The sequence below is a fragment of the Siphateles boraxobius genome, unplaced genomic scaffold (assembly GCF_051911475.1).
Source record: "Siphateles boraxobius isolate OS27281-9 unplaced genomic scaffold, OSU_SipBor_1 55, whole genome shotgun sequence".
Classification (NCBI taxonomy): domain Eukaryota; kingdom Metazoa; phylum Chordata; class Actinopteri; order Cypriniformes; family Leuciscidae; genus Siphateles; species Siphateles boraxobius.
This window is the reverse complement of record NW_027509181.1, coordinates 2,696,410-2,716,264: the sequence shown is the minus strand read 5'-3', so window position 1 is coordinate 2,716,264 and position 19,855 is coordinate 2,696,410. Positions and strand designations below refer to the sequence as shown.

Sequence of the window (19,855 nt, the reverse complement as noted above, 5' to 3'; positions counted from 1 at the left end):
TAGGTAGGGGGTACCCTACTTCTGGTAAGTGTTAATGCTTTTTCCCGGGCTTAAGTAAAAATATGTCTGTGAAAAATAGTAGGCCTAGTATGATTTAATTAAATGCATTTATGGTGAGACAACTACATTTTCATGCAGGCACGTGCAGAGGGGGGGGGGGCTTTGGGTGCTGGAGCACCTGCCCTTTTGCCCCTTGGTGCCCAAAGTGCCCTTTTGTCAAGGCAAAATTTCCTCTGATTTTTTTTGTAATTAAAGGCCCTTTTGTGGATGCCTGCCCAATCTAACTATTAGTAAAATTAATGAATAATAATTTAGCCGTAAATAAAATGACTCACATGATGACCTTTTACCTGACGAACTCATCCGGGACGATTCCTCACGCTGCACGCGCATTTTTTAATTTCGCGCGGCTACGCGCACTACCAGAGGATATCTGCAACTCTGCGGCTGCTGGTAAGTGGTGTTTTATTCACAGCGAAGTGATTTTGATGTTTGTTTACTTATTATTATTATTTTACAAGAACGACGTGAAGAGCATAGTGAGATGTTGTTATTATTGCTGTGTGTAGGCTGTAGAAGTAACGTTAGCTTGCTGTTTGAGGGAGAAAAGTTTCACGGGCGTCGAGGGGTCTGGTCTTTTTATGTTATTTGACTAAAAACTATTATTTTTACTTTAAACTATTATTATTATTATTATTATTATTATTACATATTTATTTAAAAAACGTATAGTGCCATAAAAATTATCATCACAAATCGGGTAAGAGTTTAGGCTTATTATCACATACCGTTAGGCTTACCAATATCTTATGTTTTGTGTGCAGAAGCCTCTGTGAACATCTCCCCTAGTACTATTATATAGGCTACTATTATTATATTATTATATTATAGCACCCTGGCAGAATCTGCAGCTTTACAGCAGGTCAGTGAGCTAGTGAAGGTTCCAAACACTGTCAGCAGTCTTTACATCTTGTCATGGTCACATAAAAATGATTTAATCAGCTAATATATCTCTATATGTTTGTTTTAATGTCTACAGTCTCAGATCAGCTCCAGCAGTATCAGCAGCAGCAGCAGCAGTAACAACAACAGCAAAGGCAGCAAACTCACTTAAGGACTTCAGTAAGAATGTACCAGAACCAATAGTATCCAGCTGCAGACCCGCAGCACCACCAGTTTCAGAACCCCAGCGCCAGAACCGGAAGTAAGGGGCGGAGCTTACGTTCTAACACCAGCGCCAGGACCGGAAGTGAGGGGCGGAGCTTACGTTCTAAACCGAGTAACGCCACCTAACGTTTTGGAGCGTAATTTGCTTAGACACGAAACGTCATTATTACACACGAAATGTCATACTTTATACTTATTATAATGATACATTAAGGTAGGACTATAGTAAAATAAGCATTTAAAACATTGATTTTGTGTAATATAATTCTATATAGTTATCCGTTTTATTGTATTATGAGAGTTACTTCCTGATCGTGAAAATAATGCTTGAAACTTATGGTCATTTTATATAAAATATACTTTATTTCACAAGAACATGTGCAGCATGCATTTTTCTTTATGTAAAATAATGTCAAAAATCTAAAAAGAGAGAGAAAATCCGGCATTGTTTTAAAAGAAACCATAAAAATGTACCGTACTTCAAATAATAGCCGAGTCCCAAATAGACGATTGTCTCTTTACACGCCTGGTGTGGCTGCAGGTCTGGGTAAATATAAGTCCGGTCTCAAATAGAGGTCGGGTCTGTTTTTTAGTTTCAGGTTGTATTAAATCTTCTAAAACCCGTCAGATCGTCCGCTTTTTGGCGGAATAGAATGACTGCTGCGCATGACAGGGCGCTTAACGAGCAGAGAGAGAGAGAGCCCCGGCCGCGCGTGCGCACTCTCACGTCTTCAAACAACACGAGCACTGTCTTGCTCTTTATTTGTCACATACCAGTTATAGTTCATACAACGAGCAGTGACTCACTGTGTAATAAAAACATACCCTAAATATTATTTAAAAGGTGCAACAATTTTTAATATTTTTAAATACTTGCAAAAATAACCATGCTTGTGTCATTGTAAATAATTCCGCCCCTCCCTCACTTCCGGTTCTGGCGCTGGGGTTCTGGCACTGGGGTTCTGAAACTGGTGGTGCTGCGGGTCTGCAGCTGGATATATCTCACCAGAACAGGTATCACATTAATGTTAAAAATCTTGTAAAGTATTAATTGCTGTTTCTGTTTGCTTTGTTTTTATTTTCATTGTATAAATGTAACTCTTGTATTTGTGTAAATCAGTTTATGCCATGAAAATAGCCATAGATGCTGATATGGCATTAAATAAAACTATACTGTACGAAACATGGGCCACGTTGATTTTGTCCTACACAGTTTACTATAACAGCTGTTCTTAATTATTCTGTATAACAGAGAAGAAAAAGCCATCAGGTTGGGACAACTTAAGATACTTCAGTTTCTAATCCCAGAGTTATTAATAGGTGCACACTGCACATTAATTTTTTTTGTTAACTTTTAAACGTAAAATTTGTCTTTTCTGTTCTGTTTCTTTTTCAAAACTGCATCAATGCATTTGCTACTGTATCGATACAGAATCATCCGTATTGATATATTACTGTATTGATATTTTGAGCACAGCCCTATTTAAAGCCTTGTTCCGCATGTGCCCCCTTTTATATTTTGAGCACCTGCCCCTCCAGAGGTCTCTGCACGGCCCTGTTTTCATGTCAATCTGTGTTCATTTTGACCACGAACCGTCACTTTAATTCAGCGCGTGCAGCACAGCTGAGCATGTCTGAGACTGAGAGTTTTAAATTGTGCAGCCTACAGCTCTAAAAAGACCAGCCATTTCTCATATTTATATCACATCCTTTATCAAAATGGTTAATTATAAAAGACATGTTGTTGGTTTAATGCAAAGAGATGGACCCGTGCAAACATTGACCTCCCGTATAGTGGGCCGACCCAAAGCCGATGTAACGGAGCTGGGGAATAGATCACTGACTAACAGGAGTTCTGCCTATGCCTGGCCGATGCCTCTGCGATGTTATAGGGAGGGAGGCCGACGCTCGATGTTTGGCCGACGTCGGCCAGACGTACGTGTGCTATCTGGGTATTTAATTCCATTCCAAATAAGTGTTTATCAATCATTTTTTCTTTAATATAGACATAGGCTATGTGTTTTTTATATATATAATAAAATTACATTGCATAACCCATAGAGATCGCACTGTCCGAGAGTTTGGGATTCACACATTATACACATAAAATGATATCCGAGTTTTAAAATCAAACATTTTAAAAGAGAACAATACATCACGGTTGTTTAAACCAATCAACATTAAGCTGTGTCGTCGTCAGCAAGTCGTTTCCCATCATGCTTTTGATCAGCGCAGTCAGTCAATAGGCTTGTTTGAGATGCGCCTTGCCTCACCTTAAATATAGGTGAGAGTAGGCGGCTGCAGTGAGGGGAGGAGTGAAAAAAGCGCAGGCAAGCCGGACAGTTCTTTCTTCTCGCAGTGGATCTGACACCTGCGAGATGCGAGAACTGTCCGGTGTGGTGAAGAGATGAGTCCCACCGAAGAGATGGGTACCACCTTAGGACCCAAGCAATACGATTGGTTCAAAGCACGTTTTATGGGTAATCGCTTTAGTGCCTGGTTACAAATCAGACACAATCACTTTATTATAGAAGTCGGTTGAATTACGTTATAACGAGTCATTAATGTTTTTTAACTTATATGTTTCATATACTAGTATATAACCGAAGCTATTGATAGTAAATTTAAACATTTCTCGTTCTTAGTGTTTTTAGTTAGCTTACATAGTAGCATAGCGTAGAGAGCTATCCGATGATCGTGCTAGCTGAGGTTTACCTGAGCTTATACTGCCTTACCGTATTCACAGCGATTCGAAATGCAATTATAATTGTCACTATTTTTATCGTAATAATTTTTGTTATTAATAGAACCATGTAAGTTAATAATGTTAAATTGTGTTTATTACTATTTTTCTTATTGACTGTTTATCTATTTAAACAAATGACAGAATGTTAACTTAGCTGTGTTTTGTGTGTACTTAGTATAAATATTAATTGGATGTCTAGCCTTGATTACAGAACAGTGTAAAAAAATTATGGAATCACAAATCTTTTTTTTTTTTTTTTTTTTTTTTTTTTTTTACAGCCAATGAAATGTATTTTTATTATAAATAAATATGCATAGAGCAGTATTATAGAAGAATAATTCACCAAAACAAAAAAAGTCATAATTTTTAACAATGAGAAAACAGTAATTTTTTGACGGGTTTTTCTTTACAAAGTTTTTGCATCTACTAAAATTACTAAAATGAGAAAATGTCTTTTTCTTGTGAAAAAATACATTTAGTAGTTAAAAAAATAACTGTTTAATCTAGTTACTTTTAAATATTTACAAATGTACCATACATAAGTACATCTAAATATGGATACTTTTAAATCTTTCACTCAAGTATTCTTTTGTATTATTTTTTTTTTTTTTTTTTTTTTTATTTAACAATCAGGCATACATACAAACAAACCAACATAGTGCAGTAGTGAGCAATCTTGTAAATCCATACTTCCAGCAGTGACAAGAGTGATTTAAGTGTTTAAGTGTGTATGTGTGCGGGTGTGAGTGTGGTTATGTGTATGTGTGTGTATGCGTAAACAAAGTAACCGTTTATTATGTATTACCATTGTTATTACCATCACCATCCCACTTCCCACTACCACCATATTGCCAATATTGTGTTGGTAGATTTTTTACTTCCATCCTTCCTCCTATGTAATAATTGCCATTGTCAATCCTGCATAAAATACGACATAATAAGATAATATAATATAAGATAATATAATATAACCTTCCCCCTCATCTCATCAGTCCATATCTTTTCCTTTTTTTTTTTTAATTTTTAATTTTTTTTTTTTTTTTTTTTTTGTGTTATGTGTGTTATGTGCAATGTCTAAGGTGCATTAAAATAGGGAGTACAGTGCGAGAGTGTCTCAAATTGGGACAGAGATGCTGTCCCGTTGAAACCACTTCTCGCCTGTCTAGCCTGCCTTGGTGTTTGTGAGGTTTTTCCATATATCCTTAATCCTTCTTTTTTTTTTTTTTTTTTTTTTTTTTATTCTATGTTGTGGTGCATTAAAAACCCATGAAGAGATAAGGGGGAAGTTATTGCACTAGTGATGACAATGATATCTAATTCTAAAACAGCATTGACAATGGCAATATTGATGATGATAATAATAATAATAATATTAATAATAATAATAAATGACAATGATGATGGCAGTGGTGATCATAACGGTAAGAGCAAAAGACAGCAACAACAGTAGTTACAACAATGAAAAAAAAAAAAAAAAAAAAAAAAAAAAAGTGAAATTAGTAATCATAACAGTAACAGTAAAGATAGCAATAACAATGATGACAGAAACAAGTTTAAACAACTAATATGAATATTCGTGGGTTGAGTAAGAAGGTGAGAGAAGTCAGAGTTGAAAACAGAGAAAGGATTCATAGCTGTAAGAGGTCAGAAAGTGTTGGACGGCAGGGATCAGTTTCAGATGTGTTATTATGAAGGGGAGATGCGAGTTCCATTGCCATGAAGTCTGTTATAAGATTTTTCCAGATGTTAATGTGTAATTTATTTCTGGTTTTCCAGTTCATGAGGATAGTTTTCTTGGCGATGGCTAGAGCTGTGAGGAGTATTTTAGAGTTTATGGTTTTATCAGTTATTATTGTGAGGTCCCCCAGCAAGCAAAGGGAAGGCGACATTGGGATGTGGCAGCCAACTATAGTTGATAGTGCCTGTGTGACCTCTTCCCAAAAGTGTTTGATTGGAGTGCAGTGCCAGGTTGCATGAATGTATGTATCTGTAGAATTTTGATTGCAATGTGTGCAAATTTCTGATGTGAATCCCATTTTAGCTAATCTATTGCCCGTGTAATGCGTTCTGTGAAGTATTTTGTATTGTATTAACTGAAGATTCGAATTTTTGGACATGTGATAGATGTTTTTACAGATTTGGGTCCAGAAGTTGGCATCAGGGGCTATTGATAGATCGTTTTCCCATTTTATTGTTGGTAAGTATATGGTCTGAAGTTGATTTGAGATCATTTTGTATATTTTAGAGAGAAGTTTCTTTGGAGAGGAAATGTTGACCAAGTCTGATATTGCCGGTGGAAGTTCTAAATTTGTGTCTCTGATGTTTATTTTTGTCAGAACAGAAGATTTGAGTTGTAGGTATTTTAAAAATTCGTTGTTCCCGATGCCATACTCCTGGGCCAGTTCCGGAAATGGTCTAAATGTGTTAGATTTGAAAATATGCTTAATGTGGGTGATACCCTTTTCCGCCCATGTGTGAAAGTTCAATGTTTTTTTATTGCTTATAAAGTCACGGTTGTTCCACAGTGGGGTGAGGTTAGATGGAGCTAATGTAGAATTAGTGATTTGGTGAAATTTCCACCAGGCTGTCAGAGTGGTGGCTATAGTTACTGCCTTAAAACATGTGTGTTGTTTAATTGATTTGGTGAGGAATGGTATGTCAGCTATATTTAATTCTTTGCATAATGATTGTTCTATATCTAGCCATACAATATCAGATTGGGTGGGGCGAATCCATTTGTATATGTATTGCAGTTGGTTAGCCATTGAGTAATATTGGAAATTTGGTGCTTCTAGTCCTCCTTGAACCTTACTTTTTTGAAGTGTAGTGAGTTTTATCCTTGGCGTTTTATTTTTCCAGTAGAAGCGAGTTATAATGGAGTCTAGTGATTTAAACCAGGTGAGTGTGGGGTGGGTTGGAATCATTGAGAATAGGTAATTAATTTTCGGTAAAATCGTCATTTTTATTGCTGCTATCCTGCCGATTATGGAGATTGGGAGATTGAGCCATCTGAGCAAGTCGTCTTCTATTTTTTTTAGCAATGGTGTGAAGTTGAGTGTTACCAACTCTGACAGTCTGGAGGAAATCTTAATGCCTAAGTAAGTGATGTGATCTTGACAAATAGGTATTGGTGATTGCTGGGGAGCCACATCCCATTTGGTTTTATGTAAAGGGAGGGTGGAAGATTTATTCCAGTTTATTGCATAATCGGATATTTTTGAGAAGGACTGAATTGTTTTAATTATTTCTTGAGTAGATGTTAGGGGTTCTTGTATATATAGTAGGATATCATCTGCATAGAGTGAGATTTTATGTGTTTGTTGTGGTGTTTCAATACCTTTGATTGCTGGGTTTTGACGGATAGCTGCTGCTAAAGGTTCAATAAAAATGGTGAATAGGGATGGAGAGAGTGGACATCCCTGCCTCGTTCCCCTGTGCAGTGTGAAGCTTTGTGATGTTAGTCCGTTCGTTGTTACTGTGGCCGATGGTGATGTGTATAAAATCTTGATCCAGTTAATAAACGACTCTCCAAAGCCGAATTTTTGTAACGTGGTGAATAAAAATTTCCAGTTGACCCTATCGAAAGCTTTTTCGGCGTCTAATGTGGTAATGAGAGTATCTTTCTGTTGTACTGATGAGTAGTGCATTAAGTTGTATAATCTGCGGGTATTATTAGATTAGATATTATTAGATTATTAGAATCACAAATCTTAATGTAATCATTATCAAACCCCTTAATTCATATAATAATCTTGTATTTTTATCCTGATTAATGAAAGAAATTGCATTTTCAGGTTTTGCGACGTTAATTTATTTGTTATTAAGCATTAAGGCATAATATACATTTTTTTTTATTACATGCATGTCATTTTGTGTACTAATTCATATGATTTATGTCATAATTATTTCTTAAAACAGAACATCATACAATAGAATAACATTCAATGCAATAAAATTAGTGAACCAAAACTTACAGGCTATAAAATATAACATTTTGATTAAATTACACAATACAGTACAAAATGAACAACTGAATTATGAGATATAATGAATTTAATTTTTATTAACACAAAAGTACAAGCAAAATGCACATCATTTTTGGACATTTATATAGCTTTTTAAAATACACAACAATAGAAAGCAGCTTTAAACAGACATAATGTAGTGTGTCTTCATTTTTTAAATACTTTTGTGATAGTCCTCTGGCTATACAGTGTGAAGATTAAAAAAATAATAATGTTGAGTTAGCTGTGTTAAAAATGTTTAATGAACTGTAAGGTTAAAGTTTTTTTTAGGTCCATCCTGGATTAACTAATGAGACCCAAATAGATACAGTGTCTTTTGCTGTATGTAAAGTCAAATCTGTAGTTTGAAGTCATTCATATTGTATGTGCAGTCAATTCTTTGTGGAACCATCCTGAGGCCTAGATGATGCAGTCTGGTGAGATGTGCCGAGGCACCTGAGACCATGAGATGACACCATGAGACGAGGAGGCTGTGGTACTCTGAAAAAGAGCAGCTTTTTTTTTTTGCAAAACACAATAAAATGCTGTAGCACGTGCATTTGTACACACGCAAAGTCTGTTGTGCTTTGTAACATCACTCACTGTTTTTACTTAGATGGGCAAACTGGAAGGCACAACGCAGCAGGCGTAGTTAGCTCGCTGAACCTTGTCGTCATTTCCCCTTGGCATGATTGGGTTGTGACTTGGTGGACGAGGAGGCTGGACTGGCTGAGGAACTCTGAAAAACACACAAACATGCTGTAACGTGCATTTGTACACACGCAAAGTCTGTTGTGCTTTGTAACATCACTCACTGTTTTTACTTAGATGGGCAAACTGGAAGGCACAACGCAGCAGGCGTAGTTAGCTCGCTGAACCTTGTCGTCATTTCCCCTTGGCATGATTGGGTCGTGACTTGGTGGACGAGGAGGCTGGACTGGCTGAGGAACTCTGAAAAACACACAAACATGCTGTAGCACGTGCATTTGTACACATGCAAAGTCTGTTGTGCTTTGTAACATCACTCACTGTTTTTACTTAGATGGGCAAACTGGAAGGCACAACGCAGCAGGCGTAGTTAGCTCGCTGAACCTTGTCGTCATTTCCCCTTGGCATGATTGGGTCGTGACTTGGTGGACGAGGAGGCTGGACTGGCTGAGGAACTCTGAAAAACACACATACATCCTGTAGCACGTGCATTTGTACACACGCAAAGTCTGTTGTGCTATGTAACATCACTCACTGTTTTTACTTAGATAGACAAACTGGAAGGCACAACGCAGCAGGCGTAGCTAGCTCGCTGAACCTTGTCGTCATTTCCCCTTGGCATGATTGGGTCGTGACTTGGTGGACGAGGAGGCTGGACTGGCTGAGGAACTCTGAAAAACACACAAACATGCTGTAACGTATATTTGTACACACGCAAAGTCTGTTGTGCTATTTAACATCACTCACTGTTTTTACTTAGATGGGCAAACTGGAAGGCACAACGCAGCAGAATGTCTGCAAGATTTGTCTGCAAGTGTAGCAACCCCTTTTCCGGTAATGTCTTTGACTAGAAAAGGGCCGGTCCAGTTCCCCTCTAAACGTCCACCTTTGCGTCCCACTTTTCTTTTGTTTGCTTTGAGTACCTCCTCTCCTTCGTGGATGTGAAATGATTTCACATTTTTTCTTTTCCGGGACTCGTACTCCACCTTTTGCCTCCCCTGTGCTTTTTCAATGTAATCCCGCACCTTATGAAAATAACATATAATAAAAAGACTGAATAGAATACCTGAAAAACTTTTAATTATTACTTAATTATAGTTTATACTACAAAAAATCACCTTTGAACTTAGTGCAGTCACCTCTGCAATCCGTGTGTCCATGCCAACCTCCGGATTCTCTGCTACAAAGCAATCTGTCTCAGATACTACCTTTGCGTTGATAACCTCTGGCGTGATTGGGTGCCGGTTAAACATCAAAAAGAATGGTGTATACTTCGTAGAGCCCTAAAAAAAAAGTGTTTCAACAAATTACATTTACATAATCAATTGCATATAATCATTTATTTTTTTAAATAGTTCCAATCACCTGCTTTGAGGTGTTGATGGCATGCACCACATTCTCCAGGTTTTCGTCCCAGTCATTCTGCATGTCATTGCAATACTTTGACAATGCCCTCTTTATAGTCTGATTAGTCCTCTCATCCTGTCCATTTGACTGAGGGTGATAAGCTGACGTGACACACTGCTTCACACCCAAGACCTTAAATATGTCCTCATTTAGCTGTTATCAAAAAGGTATGCAAGGCATGGTAGATTTTTATAACATATAGACAAACATTTTAATAATAAAATCTTCTTAACTAAATAATAATAACCTGGTTCACAAACTCCCTCCCCTGGTCTGTGATTATTCTTTCAACCAGTCCTATGCATTAAATGCTTGTAAGACCCCTTTAGCCACCTCAACTGCGGTCTTACACTTCAGGGATTTGGCGAAAACCCATTTGGTGAAGAGGTCAGTCATTGTAAGGACATAAATGTTCCCCTGAGGACTGGTTGGAAATGGTCCCATCAAATCCATTCCTACGACACTCCAGGGTTTAGTGACCTTGATAGGGTGCAACACTGGAGCCACTGTTTTAATAGTATCATTAAGCTGACACTGTGGACAGTGGGCAATCTAAAATATAAAACATTTGGTGTTTGTAACATTGCAAACAAAAGAAACACATTATTTTCTACAACTACATCAGGGGTCTCAAACTCAACATAGGATCTTAAGGACACGACTTAACACACATGGCCACGACATAAGTATGTAGTTGAATATATGATCTTGTGGCCTAAATATAATATGTCGTGGCCTCTACATAACGTACCCATGAGTTAATTATTTACACTTGATGGGCTGTTTGAAACCATCTCGTGGGCCAGGAGTTTGAGTCTTCAAATATCTTACCCATTTCGTGACGTCCGAAAAGATGCCTTGCCAGTAGTATGCGCTTGCAATCTTATTAAATGTCCTTGTTTTCCCTTGATGCCCACCTGTAGTTGGGTTGTCATGGCAGTCCCGAAGGACTCGTTCCTTCTGTTTCTCATCCATGACAACCAGACGGTTTGACCCATTTGCAGTTTTAAAATAAAGATGTCCATCTGTATTAGAGACATACAAAGGTAATGTGAGTGAACGCAACACACAATATTTAAATCATGTTATTTATTGAAGAAAAAAATATGTAAAATGAATTGTTTTATCATAAGCAATATAGGTATTGTACCGCAAAGTGATGATGTCACTGATCATTACATGGTAACTTGCATAATACGTACTGCTGAAATGTTGCGCCACGTTATCGACCAGGCAGAACAATCCTTCCAACCACTATAGATAGATTCTCAAATAGCTTACCTGATCTATCTCAGCTGCGCAGTGAACCCAAACAAACGGATGAACTAGAGGAAATGACTAGCAGTTTGAGCAGCATTTTCTCTAGTACATTAGAAATTGTTGCACCTATTAGATTAAAAAAGGTTAGAGAGAAAACTAAAGCACCATGGTACAACAGTGCTACGCATGTTATCAAGAGAGAAACTCGTAACTTAGAGCGTAAATGGAAACAAACTAATTTAGAGGTCTTTAGAATCGCGTGGAAAGACAGTATGTCACGTTATAAAAAGGCTCTAAAAGCAGCCAGGGCTGAGCATCTCCGCAAACTAATAGAAAATAACCAAAATAATCCAAGGTTCTTATTTAACACTGTGGCTAGACTAACAAATAAACAGACATCACCAGAGCAAAATATTCCGCTACAGTATAGTAGTAATGATTTTATGAATTTCTTCACTGAGAAAATAGAAAGCATCAGAAACACAATTGTAAATGTACAATCTTTTATGGTGTCTTATGATTCAGCCTCAATTATCGCCCCTCAAGAAACAACTACACCGCTTTACAACTATAGGACAGGAAGAGCTAAATAAACTTATCATTGCATCTAAACCAACAACATGTTTATTAGATCCAATACCCACTAAACTACTGAAAGAAGTGTTACCTGTAGTGGAAGAGCCTCTTCTCAATATTATTAACTCGTCTTTATCTTTAGGTCATGTTCCAAAAATATTCAAACTGGCAGTAATAAAACCTCTCATTAAGAAACCGCAACTAGATCCAAATAACCTAGCAAATTACAGACCCATTTCAAATCTTCCATTTATGTCTAAAATACTAGAAAAAATTGTGTCCGCTCAATTGTGTACTTTCTTGCAAGAAAATTAAAATCTATGAAAAATTTCAGTCAGGATTCAGACCGCATCATAGCACAGAAACTGCGCTAGTTAAAATTACAAATGATTTACTTTTAGCTTCTGACCAAGGCTGTATCTCAATACTAGTTCTACTCGATCTTAGCGCTGCGTTCGACACTATAGATCATAAAATACTCTTGGATCGACTACAAAACTACACTGGTGTCCAGGGACAGGCATTAAGCTGGTTTAGATCGTACTTATTAGACCGTTATCATTTTGTCTGTTTAAATGGGGAAAAATCGAAGATAACGTCAGTAGACTATGGAGTGCCGCAAGGATCGGTGTTAGGCCCTCTGCTATTCTCAATATATATGCTGCCACTTGGTAATATTATAAGAAAACATGGAATTAATTTCCACTGTTATGCTGATGACACTCAATTATATATTTCATCACGACCAGATGAAAACACTAACTTATCTAAATTGACAGAGTGTATTAAAGATATAAAATGCTGGATGACGTGTAATTTCCTGCTATTAAATTCAGATAAAACGGAGGTATTACTTATTGGTCCAAAAAACTACCCACAAAACCTCGTACAGTACAACTTTAATTTAGAAGGATGTCCTGTTACTTTATCCACTACAGTAAAAGACCTGGGTGTTATACTAGACCGCAACTTGTCTTTCGAAAATCATATATCATATGTTACAAGAACAGCCTTTTTCCACCTTAGAAATATTGCTAAGCTACGTAACATGCTATCTGTTTCTGATGCAGAAAAGTTAGTTCATGCATTCATTACCTCGAGACTAGATTACTGTAATGCTTTATTAGCTGGTTGTCCTGCATCCTCAATAAACAAGCTACAGTTAGTGCAAAATGCAGCTGCTAGAGTTCTTACTAGGTCAAGAAAATATGATCATATAACACCAATTTTATCATCTCTACACTGGTTACCTATTAAATTCCGTATCAATTACAAAGTACTACTACTGACCTATAAAGCCCTAAATGGTCTAGCTCCTGTATATTTAATGGACCTTCTATCGCCCTACAATCCATCGCGTTCTTTAAGATCACTAAATTCGAGGCTTCTGGTCATTCCTAGGATATCTAAGTCCACTAAAGGAGGGAGGGCGTTCTCGCATTTAGCTCCTAAACTCTGGAATAGCCTTCCCGATACTGTTCGAGGTTCAGACTCGCTGTCCCAGTTTAAAACTAGATTAAAGACGCATCTCTTTAGCCAAGCATTCACATAATGCTTACCTTTTAAACCACTGTTGAATCAGATCGAATGCATTAATTTTATGAACAGCAGCTATGCTAATTATTTCCCATTTGCTTTTCTGCTGTTATCTCGGGACGCTAGTCCCGAGGTAAATAGTGTTCGTCAGCTCCAGTTTGTATCCAGCCTCTCATGGAGACTTCAGATGCCCCAACACCTGCGATGAGACGACTAAACGCCTGTGAAGAGACGACTCGACGCCTGTGTAGAGACGACTCAACGCCGGCGATATGTTATGCCCTAAATTAATACATGATTAACTAACTGTTAACTAACTTTTTCTATGTACTTTTCTGAAATGCACTTTCTGTAAAGCTGCTTTGAAACGATATGTATTGTGAAAAGCTCTATACAAATAAATTTGAATTGAATTGAATAAGCAAACGTAGTGGATACTGTAAATTACAGAAAATATAATACATTAAAAGGCAATGATATTTTTTCTACTTCCCCTGCACAATGAACTTCTTAGAAGAACGCCTGACAATTCTCTTGCGGTCCCTGTCAGCGTTCTCTTGGTGAACTCCACGCTCCATGTACTGCCTCACCTCCGCATACAACGAAAACTGTAACATAACTTTAATTCAAAACAAAAGTAATGATATTAGGTTAATTAATTAATATTAGGTTACTTATTAATAGTCAGTGGTCCAAAAAATTAACTAGATTAATCACATATTTTTCTGTGATTAATTGTGATTGATCACAATTAAAAACGCTCAAGTTTGTATGCGTTAATATATTTTATCTTTTAATAATTTCACATTTAATCTCAAGATTAATGTAGAAACAACATAAAATGACTAAATAAAGACAGTATATTTTAAGTACTTGTTTAATGACATCTTTTTATGAATGAAGGCCAGTATCACTGATAGTAATACAGCTAGGGATGTCTTGATAAATATGACCCCCCCAAACATAACCCTACCTGTCTAACATGTAGGAAATATACAGAAATTGAATAAAGCGATCAAACACTGCACTGCATAATTTATAAATTAAAAATAAATTATTCCTTATTAAAGCTACAAAAGTTATTTAGTTAAGAACAGTGAGTAATTTTATCTGTTCCTTTTGTTCTTTGTTTGACCCCGAGTGACAGACAGCTTAATTGGGTGCTGTGCCTTTAAGACCTGCCGTTGCCAATTACTGCTGCGCAGTGCGCACCACGGTGGTGCGCATCTGTCTCTGCGTCGTGTGTGTCAGGACATTGACAGACAGCGCGTTCTCTTCTGTTTTGTCGGACTTGAATGGTATAAAACCATTTGAAGGAATAAGAACATGATCAATGTAACACTAGCTAAAGAATGACAGAAAAAAAAATACTGCGTTATTTGCGAAAAATATTTTTAACGCGTTAAACTGGACAAAAAGTAATCGCATGCGTTAACTTTGACAGCACTAGTTATAAATATAATTAATTAAGTTATTAAGGCGTTTCATGCAACTGTGCCCAGGTGCTCAAACTCCCAATTTGTGCAAGATGCCTTAAGGAGGCCTTACATTTTTAATTCTTCATTCAGCCACAACGGCAGAGATTTCAAAGACTTTCGTCCAAAATGTATTATAACATTGCAAATAGTTTATTCGAAAAAAATATATATATGGGCTCATACAAGAATTATGAACTTTGTCTTAAGCATCTATAACGGTAAAAATTATTACAGGCCGATCATTTAGTTTATATTGAAATGTAATTACAATTAAACATAATTAAAATACACAGTGTATACTTACTGAGATGTTGGATGAAAAGAAGGAACAATAATTAATGTTAATTTAAATTTATAATTAAATTGTATTTTTGAATTAAGTAAGGTAAATGTATATTGGTCGAAGTGGTGATATTGTCCAGAGATGGTTGGTCACAGAGATGAAACTGTCAGAGAGATGCACAGATGTCCAGAGATTAAATTTTCGCCGAGATACTTTGCAAAATTTCGTAGAATTTCTGACGAAAGGGACCTGTGAAACATGACAAGCGTATATATAGCCCCGCATTTAAAAAAAATTTTTGATGAGAGACATTCTCATTGGCCATTTTCAAGTGTCTTTAAAAATGACAATGTTTTATTGATTGTAATATACGTTGTAATATAAATTATAAAAATTGTTTCTAAAAACATGTGATATATAGCCCTTTCGATCGACAGTGTGCAAAATTTAGGATTACATTATAGAATGCATAAGAATATACAGAACAGGTGCATAAAAGAAATACAATACAACAAGAAAAAAATAGGGCTAGGTTTTTGTGTTTTTTGTTTTCTAAATCATATTCTTCTTTAATACAAAAAAATATTGATTGAATTCTTCTTTTTCATCACTTTAAGGGCTTTTATAAAAAACATAAGCTCATTAAGAAATGCACAAAACCTTGGTTTCACCTTCAAGTACAAATTGTTGTGTATAAAATGTACCCAGTGTAAATCATTTCTAAGCGTGAAGAGATGAGTCCCACCTAGACAGGACCTGAAAAGATGGTCGCCACGATGCCCGTTCGCAAAACGCCACTAAGACAGAGTTGTCACACGAATCAATCAAAGTATCAGTTTAAAGAGTACCGAAATAATCGTGTGATTTTGTTTTTACATTTATGTCGTAAATATGATGGTGTGTACGCTTTAAAAAAAAGCTTTAAAAAAATTCGCGCACAGGCAGTGTAATGTCTACATCTTGGGTGGGGGATGGGAGAGTAAAAATATGGCTTGAATTTCGGAAAAACAGCAACATCCAGATGCAGTGGAAATGGCCCTTATATATATAGCAAACAGTATGAAATATCATTAAATATTGGAAGTTGATTACAAAATTGTGTGGATTCATTATACTTTAGTTACATTTATTTTAATTCCAATATTTTTTATTTTAATATATATATATATATATATATATATATATATATATATATATATATATATATATATATTGCCCTTTCAGTCGACAGTGTGCAAAAATTAGAATTACAGAATAGAATGCATAAGAATATACAGAACAGGTGCATAAAAGAAATACAATACAGCAAGAAAAAAATAGGGCTAGGTTTTTGTGTTTTTTGTTTTCTAAATCATATTCTTCTTTAATACAAAAAATATTTATTGAATTCTTCTTTTTCATCACTTTAAGGGCTTTTATGAAAAAAAACATGAGCTCATTAAGAGATGCACAAAACCTTGGTTTCACCTTCAAGTACAGGTTGTTGTGTTTAGAATGTACCCAGTGTAAATCATTTCTAAGCGTGAAGAGATTAGTCCCGCGTGATTTTTTTTCCCAAACCACTTCAGCGGAAATCCCGCCCTGCAGCCGATTTCATTGGTTTAGGTTACAGTGACGGGTAGGTTTAGGGATCAGTGTTTGGTGTAGGCAATCAGTACAGTGATTGACATGACCAATGAAAACTTTAGAATCGGCTGCAGGGCGGGATTTCCGCTGAAGTGGTTTGGGGAAAAAAATCACGCATTAGTCCCACCTAGACAGGACCTGAAAAGATGGCCGCCACGATGCCCGTTCGCAAAACGCCACTAAGACAGAGTTGTCACACGAATCAATCAAAGGGTGGGGGATGGGAGAGTAAAAATATGTGCTTGAATCTTTGGCTTGAATTCGGAAAAACAGCAACATCCAGATGCAGTGGAAATGGCCCTTATATATATCTTATATATGTATATATCAAACAGTTTGAAATATCATTAAATATTGGAAGTTGATTACAAAATTGTGTGGATTCATTATACTTTAGTTACATTTATTTTAATTCCAATACTTCAAATGGTGGAGAATGGAATAAAGATGTGATTAAAATTATACATAATCATACACTGTAAATGTTAGAAGCACTTTACCCCTGCTGAAGATACTCCTTTGCAGAGATTCCAACCCTAACCTACGCATTTTTTGCACTCTACAATGAACTACAAATAACAGCGCCATGTTTTCCCATTCCATTCCTAGAATGACAGAGATATATGGGTAATGTAGTTGAAAGCATTTAGTAACGAAACTTTTTAGTACCATTTAGTACCTGTCTTTAATGGACAGGTTGATATCTAAATATGTTTATTGTGCAAACATTTATGACATATATGAGGGACAGCCTGAATTTTTTTTTGTTTTTTTGTGAGAACTTTTAAAAAACCTTTATGCCACCTTTCCATAAATGTCTGAAAACTGTGTCCAACATTATTTAGTAAACATAGCAAGAGCAGATGTCCTGCCAATTTTGTCCTAACCATACTTTGAGTTATACAGAAAACAGATTTGATATTGCGTTGGAAAATAAGGATTATATTATTAACTAGATAAAAAGTTTGTTGGCAAACTTTAAGTTGGCTTGAAAAAGTATAAGTATAAGTATAATTCTTTTCTCTCAGATTAGTTAGAAAATATACTTGAGAAAGAAAGAAAGATTAAATAGAAAGAAAGAAAGATTAGTTAGAAAGAAAGATAGATTAGCTAGAAAGAAAGAAAGACTAGTTAGAAAGAAAGATAGAAAAAAAGATTAGTTAGAAAGAAAGAAAGATTAGTTAGAAAGAGAAAGAAAGATGGATTAGTTAGAAAGAAAGATGGATTAGTTAGAAAGAAAGAAAGATTAGTTAGAAACAAAGAAAGATTAGTTAGAAAGAAATATAGATTAGAAAGAAAGATTAGTTAGAAAGAAAGATAGATTAGTTAGAAAGAAAGAAAGATTAGTTAGAAAGAAAGAAAGAAAGAAAGAAAGAAAGAAAGAAGAAAGATTAGAAAGAAAGAAAGAAAGAAAGAAAGAAAGAAAGAAAGAAGAAAGATTAGTTAGAAAGAAAGAAAGTAGGAAAGAAAGAAGAAAGATTAGTTAGAAAGAAAGAAAGAAAGAAAGAAAGAAAGAAAGAAGAAAGATTAGTTAGAAAGAAAGAAAGAAAAAGTAAAAAAGAAAGAAAGAAAGAAAGAAAGAAAGAAAGAAGAAAGATTAGTTAGAAAGAAAGAAGAAAGATTAGTTAGAAAGAAAGAAAGAAAGAAAGATTAGTTGGAAAGAAAGAAAGAAGAAATATCAGTTAGAAAGAAAGAAAGAAAGAAAGAAAGAAAGAAATATTAGTTAGAAAGAAAGAAAGAAAGAAAGAAAGAAGAAAGATTAGTTAGAAAGAAAGAAGAAAGATTAGCTAGAAAGAAAGAAAGAAAGAAGAAAGATTAGTTAGAAAGAAAGAAAGAAAGAATTAGTTAGAAAGAAAGATTAGTTAGAAAGAAAGAAAGAAAGAAAGAAGAAAGATTAGTTAGAAAGAAAGAAAGAAAGAAAGAAAGAAAGAAAGAAAGAAAGAAAGAAGAAAGATTAGTTAGAAAGAAAGAAAGAAAGAAGAAAGATTAGTTAGAAAGAAAGAAAGAAAGAAGAAAGATTAGTTAGAAAGAAAGAAAGAAAAAGAAAGAAAGAAAGAAAGAAAGAAAGAAGAAAGATTAGTTAGAAAGAAAGAAAGAAAGAAAGAAGAAAGATTAGTTAGAAAGAAAGACAGACAGAAAGAAAGAAAGAAATAAGAAAGATTAGTTAGAAAGAAAGAAAGAAAGAAGAAAGATTAGTTAGAAAGAAGAAAGATTAGCTAGAAAGAAAGAAAGAAAGAAGAAAGATTAGTTAGAAAGAAAGAAAGAAAGAAAGATTAGTTAGAAAGAAAGAAAGAAAGAAAGAAAGAAAGAAAGAAGAAAGAATAGTTAGAAAGAAAGAAAGAAAGAATTAGTTAGAAAGAAAGATTAGTTAGAAAGAAAGAAGAAAGAAAGAAGAAAGATTAGTTAGAAAGAAAGAAGAAAGATTAGCTAGAAAGAAAGAAAGAAATAAGAAAGATTAGTTAGAAAGAAAGAAAGAAAGAAAGAAAGAAGAAAGAAGAAAGATTAGTTAGAAAGAAAGAAAGAATTAGTTAGAAAGAAAGATTAGTTAGAAAGAAAGAAAGAAAGAAAGAAAGAAGAAAGATTAGTTAGAAAGAAAGAAAGAAAGAAAGAAAGAAAGAAAGAAGAAAGATTAGTTAAAAAGAAAGAAAGAAAAAGAAAGAAAGAAAGATGAGTTAGAAAGAAAGAAAGAAAGAAAGAAGAAAGATTAGTTAGAAAGAAAGAAAGAAGAAAGATTAGTTAGAAAGAAAGAAGAAAGATTAGCTAGAAAGAAAGAAAGAAAGAAGAAAGATTAGTTAGAAAGAAAGAAGAAAGATTAGCTAGAAAGAAAGAAAGAAAGAAGAAAGATTAGTTAGAAAGAAAGAAAGAAAGAAAGAAGAAAGATTAGTTAGAAAGAAAGAAAGAATTAGTTAGAAAGAAAGATTAGTTAGAAAGAAAGAAAGAAGAAAGATTAGTTAGAAAGAAAGAAAGAAAGAAGAAAGATTAGTTAGAAAGAAAGAAAGAAAGAAAGAATTAGTTAGAAAGAAAGATTAGTTAGAAAGAAAGAAAGAAAGATTAGTTAGAAAGA

At 35.1% G+C, this 19,855-nt stretch overlaps 2 long non-coding RNA genes across 5 annotated transcripts in view; both read right to left on the bottom strand.

The window, feature by feature from the left end:
• The window catches only part of LOC143714639 (uncharacterized), a 120,530-nt gene that overhangs the window by 24,441 nt on the left and 76,234 nt on the right, over positions 1–19,855 (bottom strand). The window contains exons 1-6 of one of the 4 annotated variants that reach the window (XR_013195578.1): positions 9,373–9,416; positions 9,161–9,296; positions 8,947–9,082; positions 8,733–8,868; positions 8,521–8,656; positions 8,176–8,432 (exon numbers count right to left, since the gene is read on the bottom strand). This is a non-coding gene — a long non-coding RNA (uncharacterized LOC143714639). Of the gene's footprint in view, positions 1–8,175; positions 8,433–8,520; positions 8,657–8,732; positions 8,869–8,946; positions 9,083–9,160; positions 9,297–9,372; positions 9,417–19,855 lie in introns of those variants that run through there. The other 3 variants (XR_013195576.1, XR_013195579.1, XR_013195577.1) reach the window with 3 other exon arrangements.
• LOC143714638 (uncharacterized) lies at positions 9,433–11,153 on the bottom strand. Its single transcript, XR_013195575.1, has 5 exons — positions 10,864–11,153; positions 10,280–10,584; positions 9,991–10,185; positions 9,744–9,908; positions 9,433–9,650 (listed from the first exon to the last, which is right to left on the bottom strand). It is a non-coding gene; the product is annotated as an uncharacterized LOC143714638 (long non-coding RNA).